The sequence below is a fragment of the Pteropus alecto genome, unplaced genomic scaffold, assembly GCF_000325575.1.
Source record: "Pteropus alecto unplaced genomic scaffold, ASM32557v1 scaffold110, whole genome shotgun sequence".
In the NCBI taxonomy this organism is placed as follows: Eukaryota; Metazoa; Chordata; class Mammalia; order Chiroptera; family Pteropodidae; genus Pteropus; species Pteropus alecto.
The window spans coordinates 8,404,034-8,426,911 of record NW_006431920.1 but is presented as its reverse complement, the minus strand read 5'-3'; positions in this window follow the sequence as shown (position 1 = coordinate 8,426,911).

The following is a 22,878-nucleotide window of genomic DNA, read 5'->3' as shown; positions in this document are numbered from 1 at the left end:
CCCTAGAAAAAAATGTGACCCAACTTTCACCTGTAAGACTGAGTAATGAAGTTCAAAAATACTCAATCTCATTTTAATTTTTTTCTCTAAGTTATTCCAAAGCATAACTCTTAATTCTAAAATGTGCAGAGTAGCCTTAAATTAAGTTAATTGCTGGAATTAGTCGAAATATTTTACTATCTCTTCCCACTGTACTGTAGTATGCTGGTTTTAAAGCAGTTAATAGTTCTAGAAAATAATATATTAGCAGTCAAAAATATGAATCAATGATATTACTTTAAGACTATTTCAGAAGCAACCAGAATGGTTGAATTAATAACATCCTATTATTTTATTATTGCGTAAGAATTTATAGCTGTGCTGACACCAAATCAGGGCTAATTCTCTCTTTTATTGAATGTTATTAGACAATGTATGGCAGGGCTTTCTCCAATGTCCCTGGGGAACCCCCACCGTGACCCAGGCAAGGGCACTTTCTTAATCCTCACCCAGTAGCACATTATTCTTTTGTCTCTCCAGGTTCACGTAAAGTTCATGCATAAAAATACCTGCCTAAACCAGAGGGTCAGCTAATCAACAAGGTAGCATTTGAAGACTTAAACTTAAATCTAACTTGTATTTGATAAGAAACATATTACGGGCTTTTCGTCAGCAACTAACTTTAACAGGGTGATCTATCTTTAGATTTACGCTTTTGAACATTGACACAGGCTGCTCTTGTCTGGCTGTACTGAGCCTTAATTTGCTAACCAATAAACCAAAGATATGAGGGAAGAAGACTTCAATGGGTTATAAATTGAAGAAAAAATTACATTCAATACTTCTTATTCAGCAAGAGAGTTGGGGAAAGTTTGGGGTCTACATAGATTGAAAAGCTTTCCCCAATTGCCTTATATTGTGAGGTAAAGTTTAGATTATGATCTGTTATTGCCATTTGGATCTGTAATATCTGTCTGTGGTCCAAATACTTGATAACAGAAGCTGATCATTCCAGCCTCCTATTCATTTAAATATTTACCGAGCACCTGATATATACTAAACATGGTTCTAAGTATTAGGGATACGACATGGAACAGATATTATTCTCCTGAAGATCATACTCCAGTTTTCTTCTTGACCCACAGATAAAACTCACGGGGCATTGACCCTGCCTTAGCCAGAAGCAAAATGAAAAATTTTCCAAAGCCTCTTGTTCCTAATGTTAGAAGAGGCTTTCTTTGTTTAATTAAGTTTATAAACCATTTATATTCCACAACATTCAAACCTTTTTTTCCATTGAGAATACGACAATAGCCCTTACTAAATAATTATTTTACTTAAAGTATTTAATAAAGTTTTATTCATGGAAAAGAATGAAATTGTGCAAATGTCTTTTGGCTACAATTTGGCTATAATAAAATCTGAGATCCAAAAAAAGACATACAGAAATGACTGCGTTCAGCTCTATCAACACAGATTCTTTCTACTCTTTCTTTTGATTTTTGGTTGACAGTTTTCAGAAAAGTAAATATGCATGTGTGTTCCCAAGAAACAAGACAAGCAAATATAGAATTACGTGTTGAAGCTAGAAGAAACCTTGTGAATCATCAGTCCAAAAATTCTCGCTTTAACACAGGAGAAAATGGGTTTTGCTTGTGATGCTTCCAGTCCTAGGACAGCCTTCCTCCCCTCCTTCATGTAGCTAAGTTACCGTCAGGGAGTGTTCTCCCCCAATATCACCTCCTCCAACTCCAAGACTAATCCAGAGTTTGTTGCTATGTCTCCACTGATCCTACATGTATCTCCATTAAAGCATAGACAATATTAGACTGAAACTGTTTGTTTATGTATCTCGTTTTCTTAACTATACTGAAGTTTTTCAGTGGCAGGAGCCATATCTTTGTGTTTATCTCTGTGTCTCAGGCTGTGGCCAGGACCATTGCATGCTGGGTCCCTACGGTGCCTGTGAACTGATGTGAACTACTCGAATTTAGATGATGAATTAACAGCAGATCGAGGACTAAGACACAGTTCTCCTAACTCATTGTTCTTGGATTCTTTCTATAACACCACACAAAGGAATATGGGAGGATAAAGTTTCATAAGTTAAAAAGGGAAGCCTTTGAACAGTTTAAGAAAACTAGGCTAAATTAATGAAAATGAATGGGTGTTTTTGCCCCTGTTACTATGCTGCCCACCTGATCCCATGGCTAGTATTCAGCTACTTAAGATGAGCAGTCTTGTCTCCAATGAAAGAAAAGGAAAGGCTATCGATATTTGTTGAACACCTGCTATGTGCCAGGAACTTATCGAATTCATATCTCATTTAAAGCCAGATTTCTGTGGAATTCTACATTTTGATTTGTTTTGTTTTCATCCTTCCCAATGAAACTCCTTTTCACATAGCTACAAAGGAAAGAAAAAAAGAAATTATACCCAAAGTGTTTGAGAGACCCAAGGTCTCCTGGTAGCCAAAGGAAGTGATAATAGCCTGATAACCTGCTAGAGGATTAGACTAAAGATGATGGAGCTGGAATAGATGGAAATGAGACAGTCATAAAAATGTCAAGCACAGCCAGGCCAACCATGAGATAAAGTCCCTTGAATTTCACCTAGTTTACAGGGCCCTAAATAAATAACAGGAAGTCTTGAAATGATTGGTTATCTGTTAGTTCAGATAGCCTGCATCTTGATAATTCTCCTGGTTTGTTCTTCTTGTTTATAAATTTGTGATTTCAAGATGGTGTCTCAACTTATTTAAGACAAAAAGTGTGACAAGTAAGTACCAGCCACTTTTGTGCTTTTTAGGACACTCCACTGTTGTGTTCTTCTTATATCTCATTGGTCACATGATCAGTACCACATGATCACCAATGGCTACATGGGAAGATGAAGAGAGAAAAGAACATTAGGAATCACTGTTGGGTTAGCCAACAAACAGGATATGACATAGGCTTCTAGTAGTGAATAGAATCTAGAGATATTTAAGAAGACTATACATTTCTGAAGGGGAACATTTGTAATTTCCTTTTTTTGGTGTGTCTTCAGCACAAAGCAGGAGTTTAATAAACGATGTATCAACGATTGAGTGAATGAACAAAACCTGAAACTAGGACAAGCGTGACATAGAGTATAAAACCAGGCTGGAGGCCGACGCTGCTAGTGAGAGATGCTCAGAGTTGACAGGAGAGTGAAAAGTTCTTCAATCAAATCCCATCATGGCGCAGTTTTGCTATGTCACCAATTTCCTGTGTCATCAGAAACCATCCCTGGTTTACACCAAAAGCAACAAAAAAGAAGACAAATATTGACACCTAAAACCACATATTCTGTTTTTGGATGCCTCTCTCAGTGAAATTTGAATTATTCTTATTAGGTGAACTATTGAACCAGTTCTTTCTTTCTAGAAAGCCTGAAGACATATTTTGCATGTCATTGTTCTTGTCTTCCCTCCCTCCAGCCTACACATATCCAGTGAGTATGAGTATGTACTTTTTAAAAAACTTAAATCTTGGTTTATTTAATTCCGACTATATAGAAATGAACTTAATTGGATCTTTGTCATTCAGGGAAAGTGAACAGCTAGAGGAAGGAAAATTACTAACTAAATTTTCCCACCTCATTGATTGAGCTCATCATAAAAAAGATAAGAAAACCTGCAATTCCTTATCATGCCTTAGAATATGATCATGCAAGCCACCAAGCAGTTTAGGATTCCTAAAACAAAGCTACTTAATTATCCTTATAATCATCATGACCCACATCTCTCATTTTCCTTTTCTTTTTTCCCTCAAATATACTTTCTCAACACCTACCTTCCCCCTCATAAGTCTAGTATTTCTCTGTGGTTCTCCACTCGCCACCGAATTAACCAAGAATCAGAAGGTTCCTTACTCAGTCTAATATATAGTCTGATCTGTAAACGTCTCCTGGAGATGGAACTGGAATGTTCCACAAATCTAAAAGTCAACTTTCAACATTGACTCTTTAAAGAACTTCATTTTATGTATGCTTTGCTCCTTGATATTTTCTATTATAGTCTAACTAACTCCCAAAATATGCTGATTATAACCCACTAAAACCACCTATTGAACTTGGGAGTTGCGAGGCACTATTTTCAACTGTTCCTGTCACATGGTGTTGCTATTGAAAACAAACCCAATGCCTCCTTACTAACTGGTGCAATGTCACTGTCTACTACTTTCCAGACGTGCACAGACCGTACTGCTGCTCTACCCCTTGGAATACTGCAGCTAGAGCTCTTTGAACACATTATGTCTAAAAAATGAACACCATGCTAGGGTTAGAGGGTGCAGAGGTTAGTGGGCACTGCAGTAGTAGCCTAGCCTTAGTCACACACCGAGTAAAATATGAGCAGTTCCCTCACAATACCCCAGACTTGGAGGTTAGACCTAAATAAACTGCATTCCAGACCTGCCCTTCACTCATGGTCAATTTTCCCTCAAGGGGCCCACAGGAGCCCTATCATGATAACTGCAAAGCCAGAACAATACTGCACCTTCAATGAGTTCCAATGTTCTTTATATTTACATAACTAAAAGAAAGAGTTTGAAAGGTCACAAATGACAACCTGCCCCATCGATAGAAATTACCTAGACATAAAAAGAGAGAGGCATAGTTTACATTACAAATTCACTAGATTAATAAGAGTAATGCTACTTTGCCCAGCCAGGCCCCTCCTTCACAACAGAGAATTAAGAGGGAAAGAACTAAGACAATTCAACAAGCTGTCATGTTGGTCAAGTCTCTTTATCTTTCTGCATTCATCTTTTTATCACAGAGAACTTATCTTATATTTCCTGCCTAACGTCAAGTTTATTATAAGACTGATGAGCTAGCAGAAAAAAAGTTTTAAACATTCAAATATGATCATCAATATGACCTTATAGTTCTAAAGAAACTCTTCACTAAAAAGGTAAAATGAGTCTGCTTAAAGTAGGAAACCACCTTCATAACAGTGAGAACTCTAAGGATTACATCATTATAACTTTTTTTCCCGGAATCAAAACTGCCTTCCCTACTCACCCTGAAGCCACTTCAATAAAAGCTCTTCCTAGTGGGCACTCAGAGGAAGTCATTTGTTTGATGTATATATTTAATTTTGTGTACATTTTTGCACCTCATCTGCGAATTCCACTTTCTATATTTATCTTGAAATCCTCTAAGGGCCTTCTGATATAAACCTACTCCTTCTAAGCAAAACAGAACCCACAGACCCAAAGGGAATTTTTCAAAAACAATAATATAGTAAATAAAAATCAACGTCAGGATCAAGGTTTAATATCATCTTACTGTCTTGGAACTTGAACTTTATAGTCAAGGCAAAATACTGGACTGATTTTCTTTCCTCCTTGATGACTTCATTGCTGGATTGGATATATAACATCTTTGCTTTGAAAAGAATGAATGCTTTAGAACCAATTTTCTCTAAATCATTTTTCAAGATTTCCTGTTACTTCATCTAAAGCTGCTTTCCATTAATAATTCCTCAGTACAAAGCATCTAGACACACAGACACCGTAATTAGGGGGATTCCAATTACCTATGTGAGGAGGCAGGTAATTGACAATCTAATTAGTCTCATTTCAATTACCATTTTTCTCTTCATTAGAGCAGTTAGTTTGAGTGGTGAAGGTTTGTAAAACATTCCAAGACCATAGCATTTCAAGCTAGATTTACTAAAGATTAAGGCTGGACCTTTCCAAGACCAAGGGAGAATAAGTAATGGAAAGGCAGTGTACAAGACAGCTGTTGTGTGTAGGAACCAGACAAACATATTGGAAGCTCATCAAGCAAGAATATGATTCAAAGCCCTGGGGCAGAAGCTGTGGCAAGTGGCTCAGATAAGACTCATTCATTGTCCATAGGAGAGATTATTTGATACGTGCATTATTTAGTGAATTAATAATCATTCTTATTTATGGAGAGCTTGCTATGGATCAAAGGCCACATAAACACCTAATATGCGGTATTCTCTCATTTTCATGCAAGCATCAACTCTCTGAGGTTAATATTATCATTCCCATTTTACAGGTGAAGAAACTGAATGGCAGAGAATAGGCAGTTTTCTGCATCCAGACAAGTACTCTGCCCCTGGATCCCATGCACTGAAATTTTGCATTCATATCCTGACCCATGGAGGAGAACTTGACTTTGGATTTCAACAGACTTGGGGAGAATTTCAATTCCTCTACCTACCAACTGTCTCTCCAAAATTTTAAGTTCCCTTTCACCCTTCTAATTTAGAAAGCTGCCTTTTTCTTGCTACTGAAAATAGGCAAGTGGGCATATTTGTATGTATACATATAAAAATATTCATGTATAGAAATAAAAAACAAAAAGTATCTAAAGGACAAAAAACCAAAAACTTCCTATGGACTTTGGGTGATACCAATCTGCGGAGTATGTTTGTTGAGCACAACAAATGTATCACTCTGGTGCTAGATGTTCATAGTGGAGGAGCTTGTTCACGTGTGGGGATAAGGACTATGTGAGGCCAAGGTCTATGAACAAGGGAACTCTCTGTATATCTCACTCTAAGCAAACACTGCTATAGACAGATCTGATAAAAAAATAAAAATAAAAACTTCAAAGTCATTGGTGATATGGACCCTCTTAGAGGAAATTCCCAGATTAGTCTGAGCCTACACAGTCTCTTCTCTGAGCCCTGCCCTTAGGTTGAGTGCATCTTGGCACCAACCATCCAGTGACCTCAGAGTCCCTTCTCCCACTCAGCATGCTAGTCAGCCTCTCTGTGCATCACAGCTCCTCTTCCCCTTCCTATCACGACTGTCCTGACCCTTCCGAGACAACTTAAAATATAAAGAAGAGTTGACACTTACGAAAGTAATAGATCTTTACTCAATGTATATGGCTGTCAGGAACATATTAGTTTATTTCTGAGAAATATTAATGGTTTGATCCAAAGGACCCTTGATCATAGATTAAAAGAAAATAGTCTTAAAAGTTGGGAAACCAAGTCACCGGCCTTCTGAGTCAGTGCTATACAACAGAAGTATAACACGACACAAATACAAGCCATGTACATAAATTTAAATTTTCTAAAAGCTATATTTAAAAGTAAGAAGAAAAAGGTAAAATTTATTTTTACATATTTTATTTAGCCCTGTATATGCAAAATGTTATTTTAATGTGTAAGCAATATAAACATTATTATTGTGGTATTTCACATTCTTTTCCTTTGGATGAACGCTTTGAAATTTGGTGTGTATTTTATAACCTCAGCATGTCTCAGTTTGGACCAGCTATATCTCAAGTGCTCGACAGCCAGCTGAGGTTGGCACCTACATATTGCACAGCACAGGTTAGATTTCTCCCAGTATCTTATTCATCCCCCAGTTAGCCAGAGCCACAGGTAGGTTCTCCATTCACCCCAAGGATAGGAGAGCTCCTCTGACACAGAATGGATTCTGGCTCAAATGCAGGTGAGACAGGCTTGAAAACAAGGATGACCATTTGTACCAAGCTCTGTTGCTTTCACAATGCTTTAACCTGCTACATTTCATTTGGTCCTCATAGCAACCCTACATTTTATAATTCCTATTTTACAATTTAAGGTTCCACTGATTAATAATGGGTTCAAATACCGTGTTATAGCTATGTGATTTTAGACAAATTAGCTTTTCATGCTTGTATAAGATAATCCCTGGCATGGAAGGTGGTTGTGAAGGTTAGATAGAATGTGTATCAAGTACTACAGAATAAATGCACTCAAAGGATAGTAAATACTCAAATTGTGCAGACTCCAAGTCACATAGTTGTTGCGCTAGATCACACTCTCTTAAAGGAGCAGGTAGGTCTGGAAGATTTCACAAAAAAAGGCAGAAGCAGCCCATCATCTGGCAGAGCAGTTTCACATCCAGATGATGCTGTCTTTGATGCTGTAACCATCATTTTCTAAACGCTCATTTTCTTAATTCTCAACCCTTCTATCTAGCTCCACACCTAACTTTTTAGATTCTCTGGCTTGGATGGCTTAGACTGTGAAATAAAGTCATTTTCGGGAAATCTCATTTTGATACTAAACTTTTTAAAAGGTCTGGATAGGTCAACTTTGTAAGTGTTCAGTTCTCTTCTGTTGGATGTATTTGACGAAAAACCAAGAGTTCTGGATTTGTTGATACTGCACCTTCTCAATCCTACTCAACTGCCTCTAGGAATCAGAACACCTCAGAGTACTGATCAGCTCAGAACAAGAAGTTGCCAGGGTAACACAGTTTGGGTGGCAAAAATGTTCTGTGAACTTGAAATACTGGCATTGTTCATATTACCCCATGTAGGCATTTGCTTGTTTTAACTATACAAGAATTTTCTTCTAGTTGTAATAAAAACTCTAACCCCAGGCTTGACTACCTTGGATTTTACCAGAAATAATTTTTAAAAAGCACCCTTGGTATTTATTTGTGCACATAGTTCATACACTTGCATTTCTGAATTTTTGACAGTCTTTTCATTATTCCCGTGAGCAGTAAAAAGAGGACAGAGTAACATGAATTTTGAACTTTTTAATTTAGAATTCTAAAATGCCATCCTGTTTATCATAACAGACACGGGTGACAGTGAAATGTGAGTTACCAGAGAGCACTGGGATAAGAATAGCCTTTCGATACTGGGAGAGCTATTAGAAAAGGTAGAAGCATAAAGTTAAGGTTCAAAATAGGCAAGATTAGGGTTAAGAAACCCACAGTGGTATATATAGGAAGTCAGAAATCCAGGTACTCAAGGTGAAGGCTAAGTACTATTGACTGTTCTGCTTCTCAGATGAACTTCAGTCAGTGTTGTTACCTTCTTATGCTACTGTTACTTTTTAGATGCTCTAAATTTTTCTCAACAGATTCTACCTGTAAGGAGCATAACCATTCTTTACCAGGTCGTTCTTTGAATGACAGCATATATCAGAAGTTGTTCACCTGATCTAGCACACCTGAGGGACTGTAGCTTCTATGAATGTATTTTTGTGGCCTTGATGATGATAATCCCAGGAACCCAAGATTTGGATAACCAGAGATCTCTGACCACCACCTTGTCCAAGAGAGAAATCTTAAGCTACTAGCTATCTCCATGTGAGGGCTTGAAGTTGGTTAGATCAAGCAGTGACTTTGGCTGTAGAAGACTTCCCAAGCTTCCAAAGGATTAGCATGAACCTTCAGCTACTGACCATGGTTCAAGCTAAGACCAACTACTGCTGAACTAGTACAGTTCCCTTCACAAGTACAGTCCTGGAACTCTCACCTAGCAGGTGTGAGATTTCCAATGTGCTTTTTAGATTGTGCTGTATATTAGTTTTTAAGTGTAATTGAGCTGGAGACTTTCTTCCCTTTAGAAATACTTTAAAAAGTGAAGAACAAAATATACAATCCATCCCCACCAACAAAATGACGATGTTGAGTTAACCTGGTTCCTTCAAATGCCCACGGCCTCTTTGGTTTACCAACTGTCATATATGTGCTCCCTCAGAGCACAAAAGCCTTCTTTGAGGTTCAGAGGTTGAGTTTTATTTGCCCCCCAGGGATTCAGGGCTGCTCTGCCCCACATCAGAGGGGTGTGGAGTACTGTTTTTGGCCTCCTTTGAGGGGAGCTTGGTTTTCTAATGAATGAGTTGTGAAATGAGTTCCGAGGCTCCTTAGGAGACAGAGGAGACTGCCTTGTCTTCCTAGTGTCGACAGCATCTGTCTGTTGCACATCAAAGCAAAACTAACACCTAAGCAAATCAATCCATCCCTAGAACTTCTGTAAAATATTAACTCCCCAAAGCAAGGAATAAAAGAGGACAGTGCTGTGACTCACTTTAGGTAGAGAAAAACGGTGTTCAGTTTGCAGCCTGTTAAAATTATTTTCAGGTGGTGAATTCTTTCTGTTGTTATAACTAGACCATTGACTAAGATCAACTTTTGGTTAAGTTAAGGATGTAACTTTTCAAGTCACTCTTGGAATGAACGCTGATTAGAAAAATCAAGTAAAAATATGTAGTTTACTAGGTAAAATTTTGTGCCATCAGGTGTCCTATCACCAGGGGATTCTTGTATTCGTGTATTTTTTTTTCTAAATTCAATTGTAACAAATCTATAGGACCACAGAAGTAATGTTGGGAAAAATCATATTGGGAATATAAAGAGAAGAAAACCTATGGTGCTTCCTCACGTTCAAGTTTACTTTGTAAAGATTTCTGCAATTAAAAGTCATGGACGCATTTTAAAAAAATTATAGGCAAACAATAACAAAAAGGACCACTTGCTTGCCATTCCCAGTGGGGTCTGAAAGATATTTGAAAATTGAAATGTTGAGATGCTTTAATTAGAGCTGCACTCTCCTATTCCAAGCTGTCATTAATAGACTAGATCTATTGAGCTTGACACTTAACTTTATTTAATATTTCCCAATCAAATACATTTTGGTCATAGCCATAGCTGCCAACTATAAAATAGATTAGATTGCTCTGTTTTGATAGCTGAACTAGCGGGAACCAAACATGAGAAATCAATACAGTTATTTTGCTCATTTCATCAACCATGTACTCCTCAATTGTTCAGCTACTGCCAATTATCACAGCAGAAAGAAGACTGAAAGAAGACCGAAATCCCCATAGAATGGTTGCTTCCAGACTGTCATGTAGGGCAAGTTCAATTTTTCCGTACCAGCTTCTGTACAATGTAAGGCGTACAGCACCATCTCTCATTTCTGGGAGCATAGTTAGGGTGCCTTTTCATCAAACTTTCTAACAAAACCTTTCAGAGTTTGCCTAGGGCTTTATCTAGTTTCACCTTTAATATAAAGGAAAAAAACTTCTCAGTAGGACAAAAATGATGAACTACCTTATGTTTTTCCTTATTTTTTTAAATAATAAGACTCTGTGTTATTAATTACTTTTCCTGCATTCCTTGTTTCAAGTGTCTTGCTTCCAGATATCTTTGTAAACTTGGAGAATGGCGGCTCTTCTGTTAAACATGGGTGTTAAAAGAACCAGACCATTTCTTACTTGTCTCCTATTGATCAGAGAGCTTGACACAGCACCTTGAACTCAGAGGGCAGTCCAATTTTTATTGGATGGTTGGATGGATTTTTCAACCTGAACTGTTTTTCCCCAGAGAATTCCAACTAATTTAAAAAGTAAGAATGATGGTGTTTGGCTAATTGAGTAACTGTAGGATTATCTGCGATGAATAGCTCTGCCCAAATGAAATGACACGAGAGACTTCTCATTTCCCATGAGAAGAGAGAACAAGATGTCAAGCCACTCCAGACCACCATAGCTTATTACATTTAAACACTATGTTAAAATAATTTGTGTACTCTCCTTCAGTGATTGGCTCTGTAAAGTAGGCTCTACTTTAAATCAGGGGCGAGAATTATTCTTTGAAGATTGTTTGACTCCATGTCATTTTAAACAATGTAAAAATATTCAGGTGACTACAGTAGTAACAAATCTCCATGATTATATTATGCACGATCAATCATATAAAGTACAAGGATATCAGTGAAGAAATACCCAGTAAAGTCCAATAAACATGCAGTTGCCTGTGTTGATGAGGAATTCACCAGTTCCTTACAAACTTTCATCCATGATCTGCCCTGTAGTATCTGCGTGTAATAGAAGCAGTTATAAACATGTTAAATTCTTGACATTATAACATTTACATATCAAGCTAGAACTTTAGCGTATTAAGAGTCCTTATGACTCTTGCAGTGAAGAAAACTGTTCTTTTTGGTAACACTCAGTCCCCAAGTACATTCAACTTAGAAGCTTTTGTTTATTTTTATTGCATTTTTAAAAACGAGTAGCAGTTGCGAAGCATCATTCTAGAAGCTTTTGTGTAATGCCTACCCCATACAAAGCTGTGTGCTCTGTGCTGGCGATGTGGGATTGCATGAACTAGACAAAGGTACCTACACTCATGGGTCTTATATTCCAGCAGAAAAAGACAGGCAATAAAAGCACAAGAAGTCCTTTTAAGGAGGTGCTAAGTGCTACACAGAGAAAATGAGGAGTAAAAAGAGGGTGGCCCAGTGAGGACAAATGTCAGCCTTAGGAAAGGCCTCCTTTAGGAAGCCTCCTGTCAAGGAGCAGACTTCGGGATAGGCTGCTTTACAACCAACCTTAAAAAAGTGTTCCAGGTATATTTTCTAAAAAAAGTACAAACCTGGCTTCAAAGCCCTGTGACTCAATGGAGGATAGAGTGCTTTATGTGAAGGGTACATCAGGAGCTGAATAATGTCAGGAACGCTGTGTTCTAAGTTTGAATGAGTGTTCAGAGTTGAGTTTCCTGACATCTGAATGTCCCTTACCTGGAGGCCTGATATGAAATGGCGTTCCTCTTCCTTCCGCCTACCCAAATACATGAATGCTCAGAGGCGTTCCAGCTCCCTCCTGTGTGGCATCATTTAAGTCTTGAGTAATCTTATACTATAGCTGTTCTTTGTGTTACCTTTGCTTTTAAAATGAGTTTATAAACCCTCTATAAATGTCTTTGCTGCAACTCCAAGCAGGGTTGCCAAGCAAAATATTATGCAAAAGACCAAATGGTAAATATTTAGGTTGAGTGGGCCACATATGGTCTCTGTCTCATATTCTTCTTCTTCTTCTTCTTCTTTTAACAACCCTTTAACGATGTAAAAAAAGAATCATTCTTAGCTCACAGCCCACACAAAGACAGTCTCCGGACTGGAGGTGGCCCAAGGCCATTGTTTGCTGACCACATCTAGACAATTCTAGAACAATCTCTATGACTGGCAGCTTTCTAAGACTTAGGTTAACTTAAGCAAAGATTCAGGACTCATATACACTCACACGCACACTGCACAGTAACCAAGTTGCACACATACACACACATTTACATATTCACACACCTGCCATTGAAGAATTCAATGTGAAGAAACAGATGGCACAGTGGTTCTCAGTGCTGGCCATACATTAGAATCATCTGAGAGCCTCTTTTAAAATATGCGTGCTTAGGCCCCACAACAAACTAATTGAATCAGAATGTCTGGATGGGAGCCCAGGCATCTGTGTGTTTTAAAGTTCTCCAGGTGATTCTATTTTGTAGGTTAGTTAAAAATGAATGTTTTAGAGCTATAGTTCTCAAACATTGGCTTCCTTCAGAATCGCCCGGGCGTTGTTTAAACAGACCGATGCCCGCCCCCCAGAGTTTCTGGTTCAGTAGGTCTGGAATGAGCTCCTAGAGTCCGTTCTTTTCTAACCATTTCCCACATGATATTGATGCAGATGGTCTGGGGGCCACACATTGAGAACCATTGTTATAGAGCATGGAAAAGTGATCAGGCGAGAGCTTTCCTGTAGGTGAGATTTTTTTTGGTTAGTTTTGTTCATTGGTGAGTGAGTTGGTATTTTTTGTTTTGTTATGTTTTTCTTAACTTAGAAATTTTCAGGGCTCCAGTAAAAGAAAGTAAAGAGAGCAACTTACAGGCGGGGACCATGTGAAGAAGTAGAATACATTCTTAACAAATGTATATATGTTTTAAAATTAAGACAAGGCAAGGGGTAACAGAACAGGGGAGGTAAATGGCTTTGTGCTCATGGTGGAGAAAGAAGAAATCCTGAATAAATAGCAAAGACATTTCAAAGACTACTTTGAACGTATCCCCCAATAAGACAGAGAATGCCCAGGTTGAAGAAAACTTGCCAAACCAACAACAGCAGTCAAAAGATTTAGTTGACTATGTATTCTGGGCCCAGTATTTTGGAGAGCTCATGCAAAAGAGAAAACACACCAACCTTCAAGAAAGTCAGTGCCATGGAAACCAGTAAAAGTGCATTCTCTGTTGAAATGTTTAGATATGAGAGTCTTACGTTTACATGTAGACTTTATTTAATAAGTAGAGAACCCCAGAAATACTACATGGTTTTAGATACTCCTCTCATAACCCCCTGTAAGACAATCTGAGAAAACGCCGCCTCTCAAGGTATGGTCCCTGGACCAGCAGGATCTTATTGCCTTGGAGCTGATTAGAAATGGGGCTCATTATAACGTCAGTGGGTCATAGGTGCTTTGTCTTCATTTGTCTTTTCCATTAAAAAATAAAAAGTACATTTTTATGATTATGCTGATATGCAGATATATTAATATTATATATGAAACATTTCTACAACCTAAAAGTTTAGTTTTTGTTTCTTCATATTTTAAGAGAAATTACAACTTTGTCTCGAGTCCCTAAGATTGTGTGTCATAGATAAGTTGGCCTTTATGAGAAACACAGACTCTTGTGTTCAACCCCAGAGTCACCAAATTAGAATCCACATTTTAACAAAATCTTTAAGTGACTCAAATGCACATTAGAGTTTGAGAAGTACTGTGTGTAAAGCTCACGATAGCTTAACAACAATGACAAAAAAGTAATTCTGACTTTTTCCATACTTTCTGAATCCTGAAAATAAGCTACCATGTTCTCTGTGCTATACAGTCAGCTATGTGTCCCCAAGCATCCCCCGAGCCTTGGGGCTGTGCTGCCAAAAATTACAGACTTCTACATCAGGGTGGACATGCAGGATGGGAGGGGAATTATATTAAGGTTCATATCTTTTAAAATCACTGAGCAGTTATAGAGGTATGAGATTCTAGCAGCCACTCAATAATTCTGACTACCTAGAACCATTCGCAGAAATACTTGGAATTCTAACTATTTCTTGATAAGACTGGTGATTATCAACATTATTACATGACAATACTGGTAATTATGGACTAGAGTATGAGTTGAGGCACCCATTCCTCACTTATCATAGATAGATGAAGGTTATGTTATACATCTTAGCATTTTCACTCTATTTTTCCAAAAAAAATCATGAATGCAATGAAAAAAGTGTACAATTGTGTAAAATTATAGCTTCATATCAAAGAAAAAAAAATAGAACTCAATAGTATGAAATTTATCACCAATATTTGGGACAGCAATTCTGAAGTTTCTCTATCTCAATAATCCTCGAATTCTTTCAGTAATGAAATTACTTTAGAATTTTAAACATTAAAAAATAAACGAAACATAATTCAAAATGAGTCCTAGATCTAAATGTAAAACACAAAACTGTAAAACTTGAGAAGATAGAACAGGATTGAATTTAGGTAAGTTTAGATTTGATTTTGACTTTTCAGTATAACACCAAAAGCATGAGCCATGAAAGAAAAAATTGATAAGTTGGACTTCATTAAAATTTAAAATTTCTGCTCTGCAAAAGACACTGTTAAAAAAATGAAAAGATAAGTCACGGACTGGGAGAAAATATTTGAAAAACACTTATTTGAAAAAGAGCTGCTATCTAAAATACACAAAGAACTCTTAAAATTCAACAACCAGAAAATAAACAACCTAATTTAATAAGCAAAATAGCTGAACAAACACCTCACTGAAGTAGACATACAGATGGTAAATAAGCATATGAAAAGATGTTCAGCATCATATGTCATTAGGGAATTACAAACTAAAACAACAATGAGACACTACTGCATTACAGTTATTATTAGAATGACTAAGATTCAAAACCCTGGTGACTCCAAACACTAACTAGGAGGTGAAGCAACAGGAACTCTCATTTACTGTTGATAGAAATGCCACTTTGGAAAACAGTGTGGTAGTCTCTTGCAAAGCTAAAGATAGTATTACCATGTGATCCGCTAAAAGCACTTCTAGATATTTATTCAAATGAGTTGAAAACTTACGTCCACATAAAAACTTGCATGTGAATTTTAATAGTTTTATACGTAGTTGCTAAAAATTGGAAGCAACCAAGATGTCTTTCAAAAGGTAAATGGATAAACTGTGGTACATCTATAAAATGGAATAGTATTCAGTGATGAAAACAAATGAGCTATCGAACCACACAAAGACATGGAGAAAGCGTGGATGCATATTGCTAAGTGAAAGAAGCCAATCTGAAAAGACTATATTCTCTTTGATTCAATTTGACATTCTTGAAAAGGCAAAACTGTGGAGACAGTAGATCAGTGGTTGCCAAGGACTTACGGGAGTTCAGGAGGGATAAATGGATGGAACACAGAGAATTTTTAGATCAGTGAAACTCTTCTATAAGATACTGTAACGGTGGATGCATTCACATCTACCATGACAAATGACATTACACATTTGTCAAAATCCTTAGAATTGTACAACAGAAAGAGTGAATCCTAATGTAAACTATGGACCTTAGTTAATAATAATATATCGGTATTGGTTCATCATCTCTAACAGATACACCACACTAACGTTAATTATAGGAGAAGATGTTACTCAATTTCCTCTAAACCTAAAACAACTCTAAAGGATTAAAGAAATACAAAGTAGTAGTTCATAGTTGGTCAGGGGGATGGGGAGCACAGCATAGGGAATGCAGTTAGCATTAATATGATGGCTAGGTGGAGGGCCAGGGGAGGGAGGGAGCAAATGGGGGGATTGTTTTATGAATTATATAGATGTCTAATCAATGTACTGTATACTTGAAACTAATTGAAATAAATTAATTAAAAAATAAAAAAAATAAAGTCTACTCATTAAAAAAATAAAATAAAACAGCACTGTTCTACATGACAGAAGGCTCAGAATCTCCCTCACCCCTCTTCCCCAATCACCACACACCACCCTCCAATTCCTCTCAGAAGGTATCACTCCATGCAGGCTACCGAACTCATCGAACTTTTCATAGCAAAACAAAGTGAAAATGACCTTAACTGAGTCCTAGACTTTATTCTTGACACTCTCTGGGCCTGAACCACACACACAACTTTTCTTATTGTGCAAGAAAACCTGAGTGAGTATAGCAAGAGTAATCACAGCCACTACATACTAGGAAATATATAAACTATTTTACATTATTTTATTTAGTCTTCACAATAATCTGTTCTATACGTTGTAATAAAATTATCGGGGGAAAAAAACTCAGAGCATTTGATTTCCTAAGTTACATAGAAATTATTGTGAGGGTCAAGTTTCAAACTCTGCTGAATTGCGTACTGATATTTGCGCTCTTCCCGTTATGCAAACTTTTTTCTCAATTCTGTGGGACTTCTCTTTTGTTATAACTCCTGGGGGATGTTATTTTAATTAGTACAATGTACTTAAAACTTTTTTTCCAGCAAAATATTAACATATCTTCTCCAAATATTAACATTCTCATCATAACTGCCCTGTTCAAATACCCCTACTCCGGTCAACATAACTTACATCTTGTTATTTTAGGGGATGGGCTGCAACAGGCCTCAGCTGTCACTGGAACAAGATATGGTCAAGACTGAAACAAGCCAACATTCAATGATAGTATACTTTCAAGAAAAGGGGAAGGGAAAGGAATCAGGCAGTAATATCCAAAAGATAAGCAAAGAATCAGGAATCAAGTGATCTCCCCGCAGAATGAGATGAACAATCCAGGAATAAACAGAAATAGAGCAAAATGAAGACAGAACTCCAACCAGGAGAAAGATATACTGAGCTGGTCTGGCTTACTAAACTGCTCCATCTCTGGAGCTTTATATTCTTCCTGGGGAAAGCTGATTGACAGGTTGAAATATATGACACTCGCCTGACTAAAATGAACACACTGAGAGAAGTTCCTATATTTTTTTCTTTTCCTAATAACGAGAGCAATGATATTTTGTAAGTGTAACTACATGCTAAGCACTATGCCAAATTATAATAATCTCATCTAGTGGTCAAAGAGACCCAATGAAAAAGACAGTATTATCTCCATTTTACAGATGAGAAAAGTGTAACTCTAAAAGCTTAAGCTAGTAAGCATGAGCAGAGACTCAGGTGCAAATTCTGTTGACATTGAAATCAGTGATCTCAGCCACTAAAACACACTGCCTTGCTACTAAATATTAGGTGGTGATAAACTCCTACTCTGTTACATATTTTAAAGATCTGTTTCATTTATTCTGACAATATTAATAGCCATAGTTAAAATGGAATTTCTCTTCATAGGGATGAAGCTTCTAGATGGCAGAAGGCATGCTAGTCAAGCCTTTATATGATGCGATCGAGCCCCTGATGGCCTTGTCAACCACTCTGCACAAAGAATCTCATCTTGTTCCACTTTTGTGCCCCTGGCACCAAGTATTTGCCTGGAATTTAGTAAGTGTTTAATAGATGGTCGATAAAGGAATGATAAAGTCAAACATATTTCTGTTCAAAACCTTGTTCCACCTCCCACTTATTCAATGTATGACCGTGGTCAAGTTACACAATCTCACCGACCCTTAATTTCCTTGTCTATAACATTGACCATTGCAATACCTACCTCACATTATTGAAATGATAAAAAAGAAATTAGATATTGAAAGCATTAAGTACAGTGCCTGTGTTATAGAAAGTAATAAATAATAACATCTTCATCTTCTCTTTTTTATAACCTGTTGTTTGAAAGATTAAAAAATACAAACATTTTCATTAAATAGACTAAAGATTATGATAGTTTCAACATTAAAACTTATACTTCTATAATTGATATTAATATAGCTAACATATTTAAAGTATTAATTTTGGAATCCAGTATATAATTTTCTCAATGAATATTAAATTATTTAAGTAGGAAAAGTAATCTTCTGTTCAAATTAAAATTCCTGCCTCACAGATCTGATATCTCTTCACCTGTCGAATCGTGTCAATCTTCAGTTCTTAGGGTTGTGGCTGTTCTATGAAAGTCACAGCAAAACGGGGCTCTGATTTGTCACCTACCCTTCATAGATATGATGGTGCACAGATAACATCTATTAGGCCAGCAGGGCACCCATTTAATGTTTCAGCGGCAGTAATTAAATCCGGATGGAAAAATAACTACAAATATTTCCCCCAAATTGATCCAGATGTTTTGGCAACTGGATGAAGGCACAGATCTGAAAAACTCCACATGCCACGGACAAAGCCTCTTCAGAAGCAAACCTCCTGCGAGCCGGAGACTGCTCACTGTCTCAGCCTGCCAGAAGTGTTAACAGTAGTCCATCCAAGCACACAAAGAAACAATTGGAAGAACTGCCAATGTGTTAAAAAGCCCCTCTAATAATTAAGCAAAATGATTAACACATATATATTTCCATGTGTGAAGCCGCAATCAATTCACAGTGGCGCTCTAACTTAGTCATGCCTCGTATATCACCTCTCTAAGGTAGCTTACACAGAATACGATTTCCTAATTAATGGGCATCATATTAATTATCGCCAGATTCATTTAGTGTTCAATTAACAAATAAAACTTTAAATGCATTTCCATGGCTGGCCAAAGGTGACCTGGGGGACCCCTAGAGAACCAACGTCATTTTGTATCTTCTTTCTGTCTTTAGACTGTTGCTTTTTTTCCCGCCTAGTTTGCTTCTCTTAAGACAACCACTCTGGCCCATTTCTCTCCACAGTGCATCATTTAAATATCTAAACAAAATGTTCTCCAGTGAGGCAGAGATCACTCTTGCCCTGCCATGTATCTCTACTATGAAGCTGTCATGATATCCTGTCATGAAATGAGATGAGAAAAGTTATTTGATCTGTAGAGACTAAAATTAATATTGGTGGCGCTGGTTTCCATCAGCAAGGTCAGCAGCAGAGGGTGACAGGGATCTGAATCGGCTGAACTTTAATTCAGTACAGTGTACCTTGAACATCATAAAGGCAGGAATAAGAAGCTCCCCAGCCATCGCATCTGCAGAACCAAGGAGCACAGCAGAGTGACACCGGCTACCATCTCCTTATGTCGGTGAATTTCATTCTGTCAAGTTGGTTGCTACCCTGGTACATTTCTTATTAGTGTTAATTTATCTCCAGTATTAGGGAGGTTAACTGCACTGTTATTTTTTCTGCTACTGAGCTTTTTACTGCGTGTGTACAGGGTGATATTCTGAGTAACCTCATCGGAGGAAGGAATCACAGAGAGGATGTACCTGAACAATAAATAACCTTTAAAAATAACGTGTCCTTCAGAGAGAGGAAATAAAGCAGTATAATGTTAATTGTGGATACTACAGAGGAAACATTTATCATCCATCAAAAGAGACAGCATAATGGTTGCACATTCCTTCACACAGTATCACACGAAATCCTGATAAAGGACTGAAGCTCTACTTTCAAGCAATTCTTATTAGTTCAAACTGAAATTCACTGAGGTAAGACTTACAGATATTTTCTAATTAGCCTTCATGATTCTTCTTGCTTTATATTCTCTGTCAAACACTCCTTCACAGATCTGAGCCTCCCACGGTAGAGAAATGCAGCTAGGAGACATGTTATCTTAACTCTCTCAGTACCAATAAGCCATGTATTACAAACCAAAGACTTTTCTCAAGTCGTCACCAGCTAAATCGCATTCTTGTCTCCCCTCTGCTGCCTATCCCCCCACCCCATCCCTTACCCCTGGCTCATGGTTTGTATCGCGATTCGTCGATCTGATAATAGCTAACTTTCTGAAATTCATGGGTATAAACGTTTATGGAATTATAAACACAATCTAGAATGATAATTTAAAATTATCATCTAATCTAACTAGAGAGACAGGTTGGGCTGCTCTGTGGCTCTGTGATTTGATAATTCCCACTGAAAACACAGTTCTTGAAATTCTTTAAGGGATAATCAATTCATTATTATATAGTCAGGTTTCTTTTTTTCCTTGTAAAAACCTGACTCCTTAGCATTATACTAAATTCCATCCGCAGAGAGAAAAAAAAAAAATCTACCATTCATGAACTTTCGAAATTCAATCAAGAAACTCTCAAGTACTATTACAGCAAATGAGTCCCAACGTAAACGGTAGTGAAACATAAATACAAATTTAAAATGACCTCTCAGCCTTTTAATATTCTCTCACCTGAGGAATAATGTTCAGTTGGCTGAAGCAAATGCTAAAATGTAGCCTTACACCTCACTCCAATGTAGAATAAACATGAACTTTGCCCTCTACAGGTCCAAACCTTTGCTGAGGTCAGATTCAACTTTTTAAGGTACCTGTTCTTTTAGGAAAAAAAAAAAAAAACATTCTTTTTCTGGCACCTCTTTGCTCTCTCTTGCCCTATATTGCTGTACCTCTTCTCCTTCAGGGATGCTTTCCCACAAAGAAACTGTAGTTCGATCACCTCGTGAGTATAAAATACATAGAAGTTAGAAAACAGCAAAGATCAATCGAAACGCCGATGCTGGGAAGTCAGCTGGGTTTCCTCACGAGCTATGCGATTTGCTTTTTCACCACCTTTGCAGAATACAGTTCAAACATTCATACACTTTATCAAAACTATAAAACATTTTGTGCCATGGACCTCTTAAATATCAAAATTATAAATATCTATGAATCCCAGTAGCCACACACAGACACTTATACGTAGATGTAATTTTTTCCCCTGGCCTTTTGACAGAAAACTCCTTGAGTCATCTCTTCTTTTGTTATCTCTTCTGTATGGACAATAGTTTTTACTGCATACAGAAATTAACTGAAGTTCTAACGAAAGAGAGAAAGACTTAGCCAATATTTTTTCGCTATCTACCAGGCACTTTAGACTCAAACTCATATTACAACTGGAAGAGCATTTGTTATATGCGCTCATCCAGTGAACACGTGAGGATACTAAAACTTAGAGAAGCTGGGTAATTGTAAGGATCACACAGCTGTGAGTGCAGATGGAAATGACTTCAAAGCTGTGTCCTTCGTACTGCATCTCTCTGCCTCCTGATTTCATGCACCCTGTGTTGACATGCCCCACCCTGGGAAACAACTAACGTCTCCAGTCTAAACATTAGCCCAGACATCAAGTATTTCATCCATTTTGACATAGGTCATTAACCCTGAGCACCTAAGGGAATCTGTTTGGGTTGTGAATCATTGTTTGGAAAACCATCCACATGTCCCCGATAAAAATTAAAGATATAAAGATTAACTTAATCATTCCCATGAGTACTATATGGTTTGTATGGTATATTTTTTTCCTATTGTACTCTCACATAAAATATGCTATTGGTTGCAAGCCCAGACAACCACTTGAGTTCCTTGAAGCCTAAGGATTTTGAAAGGTAACTGCTAAAAAATTAAAAGAAGCTAAAGAATCAGAATCAGAAAACAGAAAGAAGGCAAGGGAGTATAGGATGTAAAATAATCTGCAAAGAGCATTGTCACAACTGCCACTGGACAGCTCTGCCACTGCTGAATGGAGACTTCTACCATTTCTACTGGGCTATACAGTCTCCATGGAAGATCACTCACTCGACATTCAAAGTCCTGAGTGAGACGATCCGACTGGCTGAGCCTAGATCACTGCCCTTTCTTCTATCTGGCCTCTGGGATATGGGAAGAAATTGGATAGATTCACCAAAAGAAAGATTTTTTTTGTTAAATGGCAAAAAAAAAAAAAAAAAAAAATCCACTATAAGCAAAGTCAAGGCTAGGGTCAAGTCTAGTATCAGATTCTAGGCTCTCCTTTCGTACTGTGCCACCTCTCTGTACATGAAACACAATGGGACTCAGCAGAAAAGGCCATTAATATCTTTGCTATCTGGTCAGACTAACCAGCGCAAAAGCACAGACCACGCCAGAGGCAGGTGGAAAGGGAAATGGTATTCAGTTCTCATCAGGACCAGGTTTTGGCCAGATGGTCTCTTTGTTCACTTAGAGAACATACAGCATCCAGAGGCATCAAAAGAGCTGCCGCGGGTTGGGTTAATACACCAGAGTAACCAGGATCCAAGCCCAAGTTGTAGCAATAGAAATTCCCGTGACAGGGAAAGAAGAGAACAAGTTGACCTAGATAGTCCTGGCTAGTGTCTTTATAGTCTTATTCATTTAACAAACGTTCTTTGAGCACCTTTGAGCAAATTACTGAACTAGGAGCTGGGTTTACAGTTCCTGAGGCATTGCATCAAGGAGAGGGCGGAGACAGACATGGAACAGCTAAG